We start from the raw sequence: 13,199 nt of genomic DNA, 5'->3' as shown, positions 1-13,199 counted from the left end.
ATATATATATATATATGTCAATGCTATCATGACTGCGAGCTACAGTGCTAAGATATACATAAGCGCGTGTACAGTGTGTGAATTTGTGTGTTCTCTTCTTGAAGCAATGACCCCTCTACGGCCCAGCCGTTGCTAGGTTCGGAAGGTGTATTTTGGAGTATTATACTCATGCGCAGAGCTCAATAAGGCTTACATGGTTTGTCGTCGATAATAGGTAATCCAACTCAATGAAATCGAATGGCAGCATTGACTCAAATGTAATGTGAAAGTAATAGTTGCTCTTTGATCTGAAGTCGTAGAGGAACGTAAATTAGCACGCCAACTACTGACTAGAACAGTATTCAACTAAATATATAATATCGGATCCGTCCACGAGATATACCTCCAACTAATCAACGTTAGCCGGAAGCTGCCTGGACGTCATTATACTACATCTACACGGGATTAGAACGTTATTATTTTTACAGGAATTCAATCTAAAAGAGGATTAACGCTTATAGTATGCGTGAGATAATGGCAAGAACGTAAAACCAAAGCGTGACGCATAGCGTAATGGGACGCAGGCGTTGACCTTAGCGCCCTCGTAGCAGTCAGACTTGTACGAGGAAGCCTTATCACCGACCAGCTATCGCGGTCGAACACCACTGAACGAACCCAAAAATGATGCACTTCACTAGAAAGAGAAAAGAAATTGCCCCATATAGATTTCAGTCTAATGGAACAGCATCTGAGTTAACCGAGTCTAACAATGCTTCCTCTAGATTTATTTCATGGAACATGCAAAATCAAACCTAACAAGAAATCTCTAATCGCGTATACTTCCTCCAGTCTTTTTACTGTGAACTATTACGAGATGTTTTTTGATCGGTAGCGGTCGGAATAAACCGCGAGCTAATTTACGTATAAAAGACTGACGATTTATCAAATACTATTATCGGATTCTGTATGGCGAAACAGGCACCGAATAAACCGTCTGTCGAGGCAAATCTTTTCACCAACATGTCAACTAGTTCCAGAAAGGGTGGAATCATCAGTATAGTATCACATAGGCCACCTATATAGAAAGGTCTCGCGCTCTTCTAACTATCAGCGTCTGTTAACCTATTAATATTTAGATTTGTCATTCACTCAGATCTTCACTGCTATTACCCGATTTCCATACGATCATCAGAATCGAAACGGATACCAGAAAAGCACATGTATAACACGAATAGGGTGAAGAAATTCTCGGGCGACTCTTGAATTTATTTAGGAGATTACTGTGAAACCAGCGTGACTGAGTAATGCAACTATCATCATTGTAATGACTTGTTATTTAGGAGTAGGGCTTCAAGAGGCCGATCAATGGCAGCTCTATAATTTGTCGGAGGACTTTGCTACAAGTTGAGTGCTAATATAAATATAATAGTATATACATATATTGACTGTTGTGCGTACATACATTTTGAGGTTGGCCAAGCCGTTGGTATTTTTTCCTCGTTTTTAATTATCCTATTTGTACGGGCAAATATATCTGGGTAACGATCGGTTTCAGGTATGTCAAGATATGGTAATTGGCGTAGTATATCTTATTATTTATTGTGCCTTTCTTTTGGCATAATCTCTCGACCGCAAGCAGATTAGATTTTTTTTCTATCCATACGATCAAGCCGAACAACTTTACTATCAATTTCTACCATTTTTCACTTTATCTTCCCTGATCTTTTGTCCTCGCTGCTTAGAGATATTGCTTATATAAGATATATCATTTGTTAGAAATATTGTTAATCAGATGCCCAATGAATCAAACGTGCCTTTGTTGGAAGGTAAACGTGTACAATATGGAAAACTGTGCAATGAGTGCTCGGTGTATTTTGCAAGGATTCAGGACATACATCTGTAGCCGCGCTTCAATCGATCACCAGATCACAGGTAGGTCTACCGTTAAGCTATATGTCTTGTGCCGAGTATATTCACCTATAAAATAACTGTATTTGTGCAGCCGTTCGTCTGGACTCGCTTTTCTGTTGTAGCACGCTCCAGCAAGAAAAAAGCCCCCCCAAAAAAAACCGAAACACTAATGCATCGTACCTTTGTTGGCGATCAGTTCAGCTGTACACGAGTCTTTAGTAGGTATAACACTCTTATCTCATTCTTGGACAGCAACATTGTCGCCCTTTTTGTCGCTGGAGCCTTTCCTATCGTACAGTGCCCAATTCGAAAAGGTGGGGCAACGCCTGTCGAATAACAAGTGCTTCCGCGTCCTGCTACAATCCTACCCGGGAATGAGCCTTGCCATAAGACTAGCATTAGCATTAATCACGATACCGCATGGCCAGTTGTCTTAGAGTTGTCGAAAGGAGCATACTGAAAAGGGCGAGTCTGCTCGCGCGGTCTGACATCATTATTATTATTTACGACGAACGTACCTTAATGTAACACGATCGAACAACTACAGATTGTTCAACGTCACGCAACTTTACTCAGCGGTGTTTCAGCTGACTGGAACCCTTACATTCGACTGCGTACTATTAAAAAGAAGCACACATTCTACCTAAAAATGTATAACAAAGCAATTCTTCTATAGAGTACTGCTACATCATATCAGTCGCTATAAAACTGCGGTATTCAGAAATAACGGTATTGCACATCTGCAGCAATCGCCAATAGTAGAAGCTCTACGTCGTATGGAAAAAAAGCCTATTTTGCCTACGACCAGTGGCTGGAATTGAATGGACGGCCTCAAAATCATCGAACAACGTTCGTTTCTTTTTTTGGTTTCAAGATAGTTCTAATTCCTATCTTTCGGTACGCGCACTAGGGCTCGTAATTTTATGGAGCACCAAACCCGTTTCTGTGCAGGTTTACTATAGTGCTTGTCTTTTTTGCTACTCGATGCAAATCCGACTTACAACTAAGGCCGTAGAAGTTTGTTCTACAAGCCTTCTAGAAATACACTGCATCTTATTTGGATACTGCGGAACTTCCTGTTTGCACAAATGTAGTAAGCAGCTGGTGGTAACTCAAACTGGCCCTTCGTATGAATCCGATTTTGTAGAGCATACCTAGCGAATCTAGACGCCGCAGTATGTAAAATAGCTCCATGTTTGATTATTAGCCTAGAACCAACGTTGTTTATGGACCGTACATTTCTGTTACATTATCTTCTGTCAAAAGCTGATTCAAAACCAAGTGATCGAGATTACCATTGTAAGTTGTTCCTCAGTGAAAAAAGCACGTCTACATCTTGAAATCTACATAGACACTGATTAAAATGACCATAGGGGACGCGACGAAGGTCTCTGGTCGGTTAAAAACATCTCTCGACTGAGTCAAAAAAAGCTCCAAGAGAGTTCTACCTTATCCTGTATTTTGCATTTCTATTAAGGACTCCTATTCAAGTAATGTAAATATGTAGGCTTGGGTACCTGCTCTGATCAGAACACGGTTGCCATAAGGTAGTAATATTGTATAGTAATTATATTTTTCCTATACAACTTAGATAGCTTTAATCTTCGAATAACTAGTCCCACGAAAATTGCACGACCCATACTGATCAGGACACATCAGTATCGAAGCGGTAGCTTTTTTTTATATTTCGTCTCTTTTGACAAAATGTGCATCTAAAGGCCGCACATGTGGGTTGAGGACGTACCTAAAATAATGCCAACGGATGTTTACATGTTACATGCGCACGCGCAACAAAACGTGGTTGGACGTTAAGTGGGAAGGGGGGGGGGGGGCACTGAATTGTGGCTGACCGCTTCGAAACCTGTTTTCTGCCGCTGTCGTCATCGCCACTGATACTCTATGTGTATGTATACCTTATACTGGTGAAGATGTATAATGTTTAACAAAGTTACAACTTATACAAACTATAGGTAGAAGCCCCAATTTATAAGTGATCAATGTTAAGGGTTTCTTTTTAAACATTATTTATTAAGCTTGCCGGCATGCAGAGATATATCGAACGAATAAAATGTTTGGCGAGATTGGCTTTTTTTTCCCTCTGGCCTGAACGATACGTATTAATGCATTCGGATCGGATTTTTACTATATGAGAAAGTGGCTATGGCTTGAACAGATCAAACCAGATACGTGGATACAACGTACGACATCGCCTTGAGGGTCATTTTTTGGAACCCCTATGTTCGGCAGTTGGTTAGTGTTACTAGTAAAATGCACCCAGAATAGAGAAATGGGCGTCTTTTTTGAAAAAAAAATCAAGTGAACAACTTTCACAAAACAGAAACTATGTTTACTTAGGAAATAGGGGTCACAATGCCTGTTTTCTATTGGTTTAATTGATTTTCAGCCTATTTCACCGAATCTTGAAGTGGAGTATTATATATAGTTTAAATTCATGCCGTTTGGTTCAATATCTGGAACGGTCCGAATTTTTTTTTACATAATATTGATTCTTTGATACTTGTTTGTAACTTGTCCCAGTGGAATTGAATTACAAGTTTGTTGCAAAAGTTCAAGCTCCACTTACCTCCAGTTGGCATTTACTAGATCTAAATGGCTCATTGTGTACTTTGGTCCAATAACGTTACCGAGCTATTACTGACTCGAGACGTATGTGGCAACAGAGCTTACAAACCTAATAGTAATAACAATAACGACATAAGAATACTGGTTAAATACTAAGGGGCATAGTTTGGCTGCAACATATATTTCACAAGTTGCATCTTTTCTCTCTAGCTCTATGAAAGATGACCCTCACAATTTAGCTGGAATAACGAGATTTCGGAAGAGTGAAAAACGTCATCCTATCATTCAGGGTAATTTGAAAATCAATTCTAGCCATATGACGACTGCCAGTTATATCAGAAAGCTACTTAGAAGAAGCCAATCAATAACGCGTTAATTTTTTTTAACTAATATATGCGTCCCTATTATATATCTTAAGAAGCTCATCAGTAACAGGCACATGGATGCTTCTGTTATATGTAAACGATAAAGACGAACTAGTATTAATTCTATAATCGACGGTTGATGTATCAGATATTCCTATTAGACAAAAGGCGTGGTCCGTCCTGTACGCGGCACTTCTCCCTGGCGCAACGAACTCCATTTCCTTATGGCATACTTGTTCTTTACTTGATAATACTGTCTGCGTAAACCTGATCATCGGGCGCTCGTATTCGGATGCTCAGTGCTCGGCAAATATACGATACGACGTAAAAGAGTGGATGCATTTATCGGAAGATATGTTAGGGAGGCCCTACACATGGTAACTTACACACGCGGAGACAGATACGTTTGCCTTCCTGTTCGTCAATACTGGATACACCATAGAATCAACTGAAAGCTGGTGTTTCGTAATAGCGACACCCAAAAGCAGGATCAATTAATTAATTTCGTTACCCTCTCGGAGAGTGGTAATAGTTTTCCCTGTTGTTACAATTCGCTTACCATAGCAATTTCTCGAAGCTGCTCATTCAACCTATATAGTCGGCCATTGGCTCGGCCGATGTGATCCGGATCGGACATGCTTGTCCGCTATGCGTACTTGCCCAGTACGTGCGGCGTATCTATTTAGGGATATACGTATAGCAAGAACAATCACTAGCTTGTTTTGGTGCAAATTGTCAGGAACATTCTTAAAGAATTGCAAACCCTAAACTGTTCGGCATCAATTGCAGCAAGTGAATCTTTAGCCGTCAATCTGAGGTGCTCAAGAAAATCTCTATACATTTGCCCGTAATCTGTAATGTACAATTTGCTACAATTGACGCTGACAAGGGCATCATACATTTCATAGGCTCAAATTCGTTGCAAAAACAAGCCCGTCTTCAAGAAGGAAAATCGGTAAAAGATAGATAATAATCACTTATTGAAATAAGATACATTTTTTCAAAAAATTTAATCGTCCAATAGAAAGTCGACATTTTAATTTGGACGCTGGTCTACAATGTTTTCCCATGGAAACTATTTGTAAAGTCTGTCAATATCGCGAAATGTCATCCGTTGAGATCTGTGTATTTAAATTTCGTCGACGGAAATATCGATGATCGGTGAGAAGTGATCATTAACATACGCTCAGCAGGGCATCAGAATTTTATTCTGAGTTTCACTTTGAGTATCCGCGATTTTTATCAAGCGATAGTAAAACAAGGTCAAGAGGTCACCGATATATTCGTCAGAGAAAGTGTCTCAGAAAGGTAAATAAACAGGTAAACACATTCTTTGTAGTAGCTAAATGGACAGCTGAATCTCAATGTTATATTTCATAGCGAAGAGGCTCAGCCAGTTTAGGTCGCAATCTGCATTTTTTATGGATAACGTTCGCCTATATGAATATATGTATTCTTATTATATCTTCATTGATCCAAACACCGCATTTTATGTATTTGGAGATATTTTAACCGAGAAGGTTGAGCTAGACTTGAATCGAAAACAAAGGGCGTGTTGACGTTTTTTGTCAAAAACGGAAGAATCTGACACTGCTTGCCGGCCATTAATAGTGTGATAGCGCAAACGAAACTTGTACACTGGACAAAAACAGATTCCAATTAATGGCGCGTTTTTGAACAAGACAGTAATTATAATCGTATCTTTTATAATCAGAATAATTATCTGAAAATAACTTCAGTTTTATAAGGTGCCTCGTCGACAAAATGGCTCAGCCCTTTTATACCGACTATTTTAAGGACCGCTGCTTGTATAACATCGTAACGCAGAAAAATAGGCCTCAGGTTAAGCACTTTACTCTGTTTTAGACACTAAAGCTAAGATATGGTAGAGACTATTTAGGTCCGGTGTTGAATTCGAAATATAGTTACACATGTAAAAAAAACTTTCGGTTGGTCAATGGAAGGGTTTCAGTTATTTTCGGTCAGTTTAATCTACCGAGTTCAGCTGTTCGCTTTGTTTGTATCGTTTATAGACCTGACTATGACAGGCCCATTTCTGGGTTGGTTTGTGTGCCTGCATCACGGGGCAACGGAGCTTTTTTTTCACCAATAGAGCACACTGTTTGCCCTCCAAGTTTAGTGTCGCATTTCGTCTTTTCTTTACTTTCTGTTGTTTTTCGAAATTTTTCACTCTCTGTGGATACTAGTCGCGCCTATACTACACTATAAGGTTTCAGGCCAGCACGCTGCTACAATGGTGGTGCTACTGGACAACCTCCGTAATCTCCACTCTCGTCGTCGTGCTTGCTGTCGACGTGTCCACTACTACTGGCGTTTCGATAGCTCCCAAGTGTTCATCCATTCCTTGAAGCTCCGTACCCTGGTGGGGTTCAGAAAGGCGACAAGCTAATAACAGCCGGGGACCAGTTGGGCAATGGTGTCGACCCAGCTGCTTTTCTACAAGAGACACACGACGTGACTTGAACGGACGTAGTCTTTGTTGCTCGCTTACAGTGTTACCAGAGACGTTACGCGCGCTAATCTCAGATTACCCAGTTAGTCTCTCGCAGCAGACATTTTCACGCCCCGTCGTACGACTAAGTGAGTGACTTTGTACCTGCCGTCGCTCCTAGCTCCATCATTCCTCTGGCCCCCTCTGAATGAAGCTTGTACTTAACGATTTTGGTCAGCTTTCTATCTTACTTACAGCTACCTACATTTAACCATTCTGTTTTCGTTTCTCCGCTGCTAGTTTCGAGTAAATGTCGAGTTCTCAGAAATGTTGTGTGTGTTGTTGCTTGCTGTGCTCTTTTGTCTGCTTCCGCTGTTGAAGCTACAACCGAATCGAACGTTGTTCCCCTCTTCGGCGCCAGCTGCGATGGTGCCAATATTAGTTGACACGAGCATCCTTTATCGACTATCGTGCACGGCTGACAAAGCCACAGCTGTGGGCAACGTACTGATGGAACGATATGCAAAGGCAAATGACACATTCAGTAACATGTCACTAGTACAATATCTAAGCAGCATTAAATGGCCTTGCTCGGCCTTATCAGCTAAGGCTGTTAAAGAGTTACAAAAAACGCATCGCCTGCCGCTATCGTTAAAATATCAACTAGGGTACATCAGTTACTGCGGATGCAATCGTGATAGCATTCATAGCTTAGTATGGCGACGAAATTTTAGAAACCACAAAAGTTACAATGAGGGTATTCTAGTTGTCCTGCGATTATAATAGTGTTACAAGGGCTTGCACACAAGGCCTTATGTAGAAGTGACATGTTGAATACTGGTATCATTATTGAATAAGGAAAGGTGCAGCCCTGTCTTAAGTATACGTTGTACTATTACGCATTTAGTTATTGAACAGTGTAGATATTTTATGTAATAAAATTAATTATCGTCATCATCGAAACGTACGAACGCGCAAGGGGTTTTCGACTCGAAGACTCCAGATGATGTAGGTTGAAAATTAATAGTGCCAATTGGCGACAAACACCCATAATATAAATATATACTCAAAAACAGAAAAGTAACAAATCAGACAAAATGGCTGGTAATAATAAACTAGCGATGGTACGAACCCTACATGCTGGACATAATATAAACGTGAAATTGTAATGACTTTTTTTTTTATAAAAATATGAATATGAAACATCAATCAATACAATGGAGCCATGTCTACATATATTACATTTGAACAAATATAAACCCGAACATTCTTGCGGAGTGACGATGGATGGATCACTAGGAGATTTTTAGAGGCCTGCAGTTGTAGATAGGAATTTCGAATACGACTTCGACGTTTGGCAGACTGTACAGCATCAGTGTAATGACACTTTCGGAATAATTCCACGGCACTGGGACGAGGTGCGAAATAACCTTAGGTTTTAAATGACACGAGTTTAAATACACGGGAACCAATACGATTCGTAGTGAAACATAATAAAATGTAAAAAAAAATAACCAATTAAAAAGGTACTTTATGGACAAAACAACTAGTCATTATAAATTAATGATCATCTCTGTTTTCTGATATACAGAACAATACATAAAATGTCAATGGTAGATTTCAATCAGAAAAACGCTTGACCGTCATTTCGAGCTGTGCTCTTGTGACAGTTCACAACAACACTTTTTTAATGAATGAAAAAGAAACAAGATGTGAAGCAAGTCGTATGTCTGTAGTGGTTTCACCTAATTGTTGTGTAAACATCAGTAACAAAATACGTTTCGAACCGAATTAAAGATGTGTACATTAGCAGTCGAAGGTAGACCAACCAAAAGTCAGAACCTCGCATGAAAATATGGCGGTTACGTTATTCGAAATTAAACCAGTCCTGAGCAACGCTTACAGCGCCATAATAAGATGACCAAGGACGCCAGTACACGACGTAGTATTATAGGTGTTTGCACACTTAAAAATTGGGACAAATAGGCATTATTACTTTTATAATTACTGGTTAAAAGGCTGTAGAAATCCCATGTGTAGGGCAATTTTTAAAAATCCGCATTAATTAACAGTAGTATTAATGATAAATGGCAAGTTTAACATATGCGGCGAGCCGTTTACACACTGGTGAATAAAAAAATCACTCTTGTTTTTGTTTAAAACGTAGTATCACGTGAAGTCATTCGAATTTAGAAATGGCGTTGCTACAAACGAATGAAAGGCTGAAAATAGATAGTAACGGGACCGAAATAAGTGTAGACTCTATTGTCGAACCAAGGAAAATATATATCAGACAGAATAATAGAGGGATTGCTTTTTACAGACGCAGTGGCATCGAATAAAGTACCTGAATCTGTCATATCGAGGTCAACTGATGCAGAAAGGTTGGTAAAGAGAAAACATTAATATTGAATGTCATGTTTAAATTCGATACTGTTCTTTCAACAGATGCAGGCAATCGAGCTCGAGATGCATTGGCGACCTCACTAGGTTTAATTAGGAAAGAGCCGAACTATATCGCACAGAAGCTATGGAAGCTATTGCATCTTTTTCTGCTAAGCGTATACTTACTGTCAATTTCACTGCAATAAAAATTACAATTTTTAAAATGTGCATATTTTTGCTTTAAGTCAATTATTGAAAGGTGTGTATGTATATAATGGATAGTTCTTGCGCGTTTTGTTGATCTTTCATTGAACGATCAGATAGCAAACTAAGCAACTAATTCTTGTACCGCAGTGTTTTTTTTTCTCTCTTTAACTTGAAAGCAAGTTTATGGGCAACTTTATCTGGTTATGTTAGATAGCCATCTTACAGGTCATGTGAACCAAATTACGACTATGTGGGCCATTGAATTTCTAGCTAGTTAAGACGGCTAATTGTAGGGAGAACTCGAAAAAAGTAAGTTGGCTTTGAACATGAGGCAACAGGAAAGCGTATGTGTATATATGTCAAGTTAAACAAAGACATAGTATTTTTATAACTGTCGTTGTTATCCACAACCAGCTACGTGCGATGGCTTTGCAAAGAAGTGCTAGTAACTTTCTTGGCGTGACACGTCACTCAGATAACAAAAATCTTGGCGGCTTATGCGTCAATTTGCTGATAAGCATGACCGTAGATTAAAACTTATTATGGATAATTATTTACACCAGAACCGTGCATAACCACGAGACATCCTGTAATGAGGTCAGATTGGTTCTGGAGAATGATACGCACGTTGTTGGTTCCTACTTACGTTTAGAAGAAAACGGACAAATCAATATGTCACTATTTTAGCCGTCCAAACCCGAGCTCATGTTACCCAAAAAGACTTCATGTAACCTTTAGGAAGAGAATTTATAATCTATGATCTGCCTAACTCTTCCAGTTAGAGTCACAGCCTTTTCTACGAAGAAAGAAAGGTCCCATTTAGCAGTTTTGAACGACTGACTCCTTCATGCCAAATCATTCGTGGCCCAAATAAACCCCATTGATGGTCCATAAAACCTCACCGAGCAGGGCTAAAAGTGCCAACGAAACTGAAGTCTTCAGTTAATATTTTGTCAAAAGTTAATGGTAGTGGGCCGACCAGGACCGCGTGATAAACATTTTTTTACAAACACGCTAATATATTCTTCTGTTTTTTATGGCATCGGTTATTTTTAACGGTAGCCTTGAGTAACTTTTACTCATATAGTTCTGTTTCCCCCCCCCCCCCTAGATATTTTGCTAACTGAAAATCGAATAGACCTAGCCTACTAAATATATACAGATATCCAAAATGGATAGACGAAACAAAACAGGTACTTCGTATCAATTATGTCAGGATGGATTCAAATGTAAAACGGTATGTATTGTAAGCGATTTAGCTGCATAGTCCACTGGGCGTATCGAAGTGTCGACGTATAACAAGGAAAACTCATATATGTAGAACCCGAAATAGGACAAACAGGTGACTAAAAATAGATAGGGTGAAACGGGTGGCTAAAAATAGATATTCTAAAAAATGTAGCTACTTAAATGCAGAGTGGATTTTATTATTTCTAGAGAAATACAAAAAGCTCATAATCTGTTCCTTGATCGTCTATCGGCCTAATGTTACGCATATGATATTCAAATATGTGCGCTTAATACCATCATGATGCAACTCAGCATTAACTTCGTATGTACTCATTCTGGATTTATGGCCTATAGATCGAAAAACGTAACATCCTTTGACGCCACGTAACGAAGTCATCAAATGGACTCCACCATGCAATTACATTATATATAATTTAGTGTCAAATAAGAAACGATATCAAATTCTAAGTCAGTCAGCACGGGAAGCCAATTGAAGCCACCGAAACACAATCGCATTTCTTCAATGACATTTCGCTTTTTGTCCTTCGCTCCTTTGCTTTAGCTGCCTTCTTATGCCCTGGCTTCCGGCGAGACGAACGTAGGAAAAGGTCAAAAAGCAATTCGGGTCCGTAACTCTCTTTATAGGACCACAGGCGTCCAACCCAACATCGTCCCCTTGGAGACTAGACTAACAATGAAGCGGATGCGGCGCACTATGGCACACACCTGTAGGAAACCAATATTAGGCCACGGCAGAAAAGCTCTTGCTTCCCGTCTTGCTTCTTTTCCATAGAGGGACTTCTGAGTCTATCTACTACGGCGCTTCTGCCCGTGTAGCTACTGTTCGGCCAGTAGCCTGCTCGTCTGCTCCGGTGCTCTGTCCCACGCTTTTGCTGCTCGCCTGGCCGCCCTGCCGTGTTTCCGCATATTGACTGCCGAAGGTAGCCGTTACCTAGGTGGATTGGTGGGTCGACGAAAACCTAGGGCGACCAAGGGGCCGATAAGCCCTTAATCAGGCTTATTCCCTTGCGCCTCAACACATATACAGGCGCCACCGCTGCAGCTGCTAACACTGCGACTGCCCACTTCTCCTCTTCACTTGTTTCGTCTTCTTCCTAGAGACAAGCGAGATAGAACTAGACATACTCTTTCTATAATGCATCCTCTTGGCCTGGTTCGGATGTGTGCCTGCGTTTGGATCGGCATGTATCGAGTCAACTTCTCTGCCTTTCCTCTGATTTCTTCGCTGTGGGTCGTGTTGCTTCTGACAGCTGGCTAGGCGGTTCGGCCAGTATCCTGCCGCTCGCTATTCACTGCTAGAGTGCTCATACGATGAGCTATAGTCTGCGCTACAGCGGCCAGTCGCAGTCTACCTATTGATGTCTGTGCGATGAATGAGCTACAAGTACGCGCTTCTATGGGGTAATGCCCCATATATGGTATTATATTATGCGACGACTAACTACATGTTGTGGGGTGAGGCGAAAAAGGGCCGATATGGTACTGTTGAAATGTTGAATTTAGACAGTGAATGAAACATGATTTGTTTTGAATAACAGTGATAACAAGTCGAATTGGCAGACCGAACACCCGAAAAAGAAGCGTATGTACTTACGAGAAGATTTAATGGTGATTACTGACTACTCGTACTCTTAATTATCATTATCTATTTTTAATAAAACTTCAGATTTGCTAGACAGACCTATATTTCGCTCATCTAATCCAACTCTAGCTAAAAGTCAACGAATTTTGAGGCGTTGAATCTTAAAAAAATGTAGTATCATGTTGAACTATGGTCATCTACATTTTACGTGTCGTCTAGTTGGGTACACTAACCTAATATCTGAATCTATAAATCAGCTGTAATACGTTTGCGCTTTGCTGTTCTTGCTCGCTATGCCAATCGTTCTGAGTAGCAATTATCAATAAACACAGGTGACGCTTTTATACCTAGATAAGGATGCTGAATTAAAGATACTCATAGAAATCACAGGTTTTCACAGAGGGTAACAATAACTAGTAAGTTCACATTCCATAAAATTCAAATTTATCCATGTGTCATAAATACTGACATAAAATATTTCTGC

General features: G+C 40.0%; 1 long non-coding RNA gene across 1 annotated transcript; it reads left to right on the top strand.

Annotated features, from left to right (window-relative positions):
* Positions 1-137: 137 nt before the first annotated feature.
* LOC147755256 (uncharacterized) lies at positions 138-12,724 on the top strand. Its single transcript, XR_015329213.1, has 3 exons — positions 138-1,911; positions 9,614-9,674; positions 11,675-12,724. It is a non-coding gene; the product is annotated as an uncharacterized LOC147755256 (long non-coding RNA).
* Positions 12,725-13,199: the final 475 nt, after the last annotated feature.

This window comes from Varroa destructor, unplaced genomic scaffold, assembly GCF_002443255.2.
Source record: "Varroa destructor unplaced genomic scaffold, Vdes_3.0 BEIS01000005.1, whole genome shotgun sequence".
In the NCBI taxonomy this organism is placed as follows: Eukaryota; Metazoa; Arthropoda; class Arachnida; order Mesostigmata; family Varroidae; genus Varroa; species Varroa destructor.
Note: the sequence above shows the minus strand (reverse complement) of the source record. Positions and strands in the feature narration are given on the sequence as shown.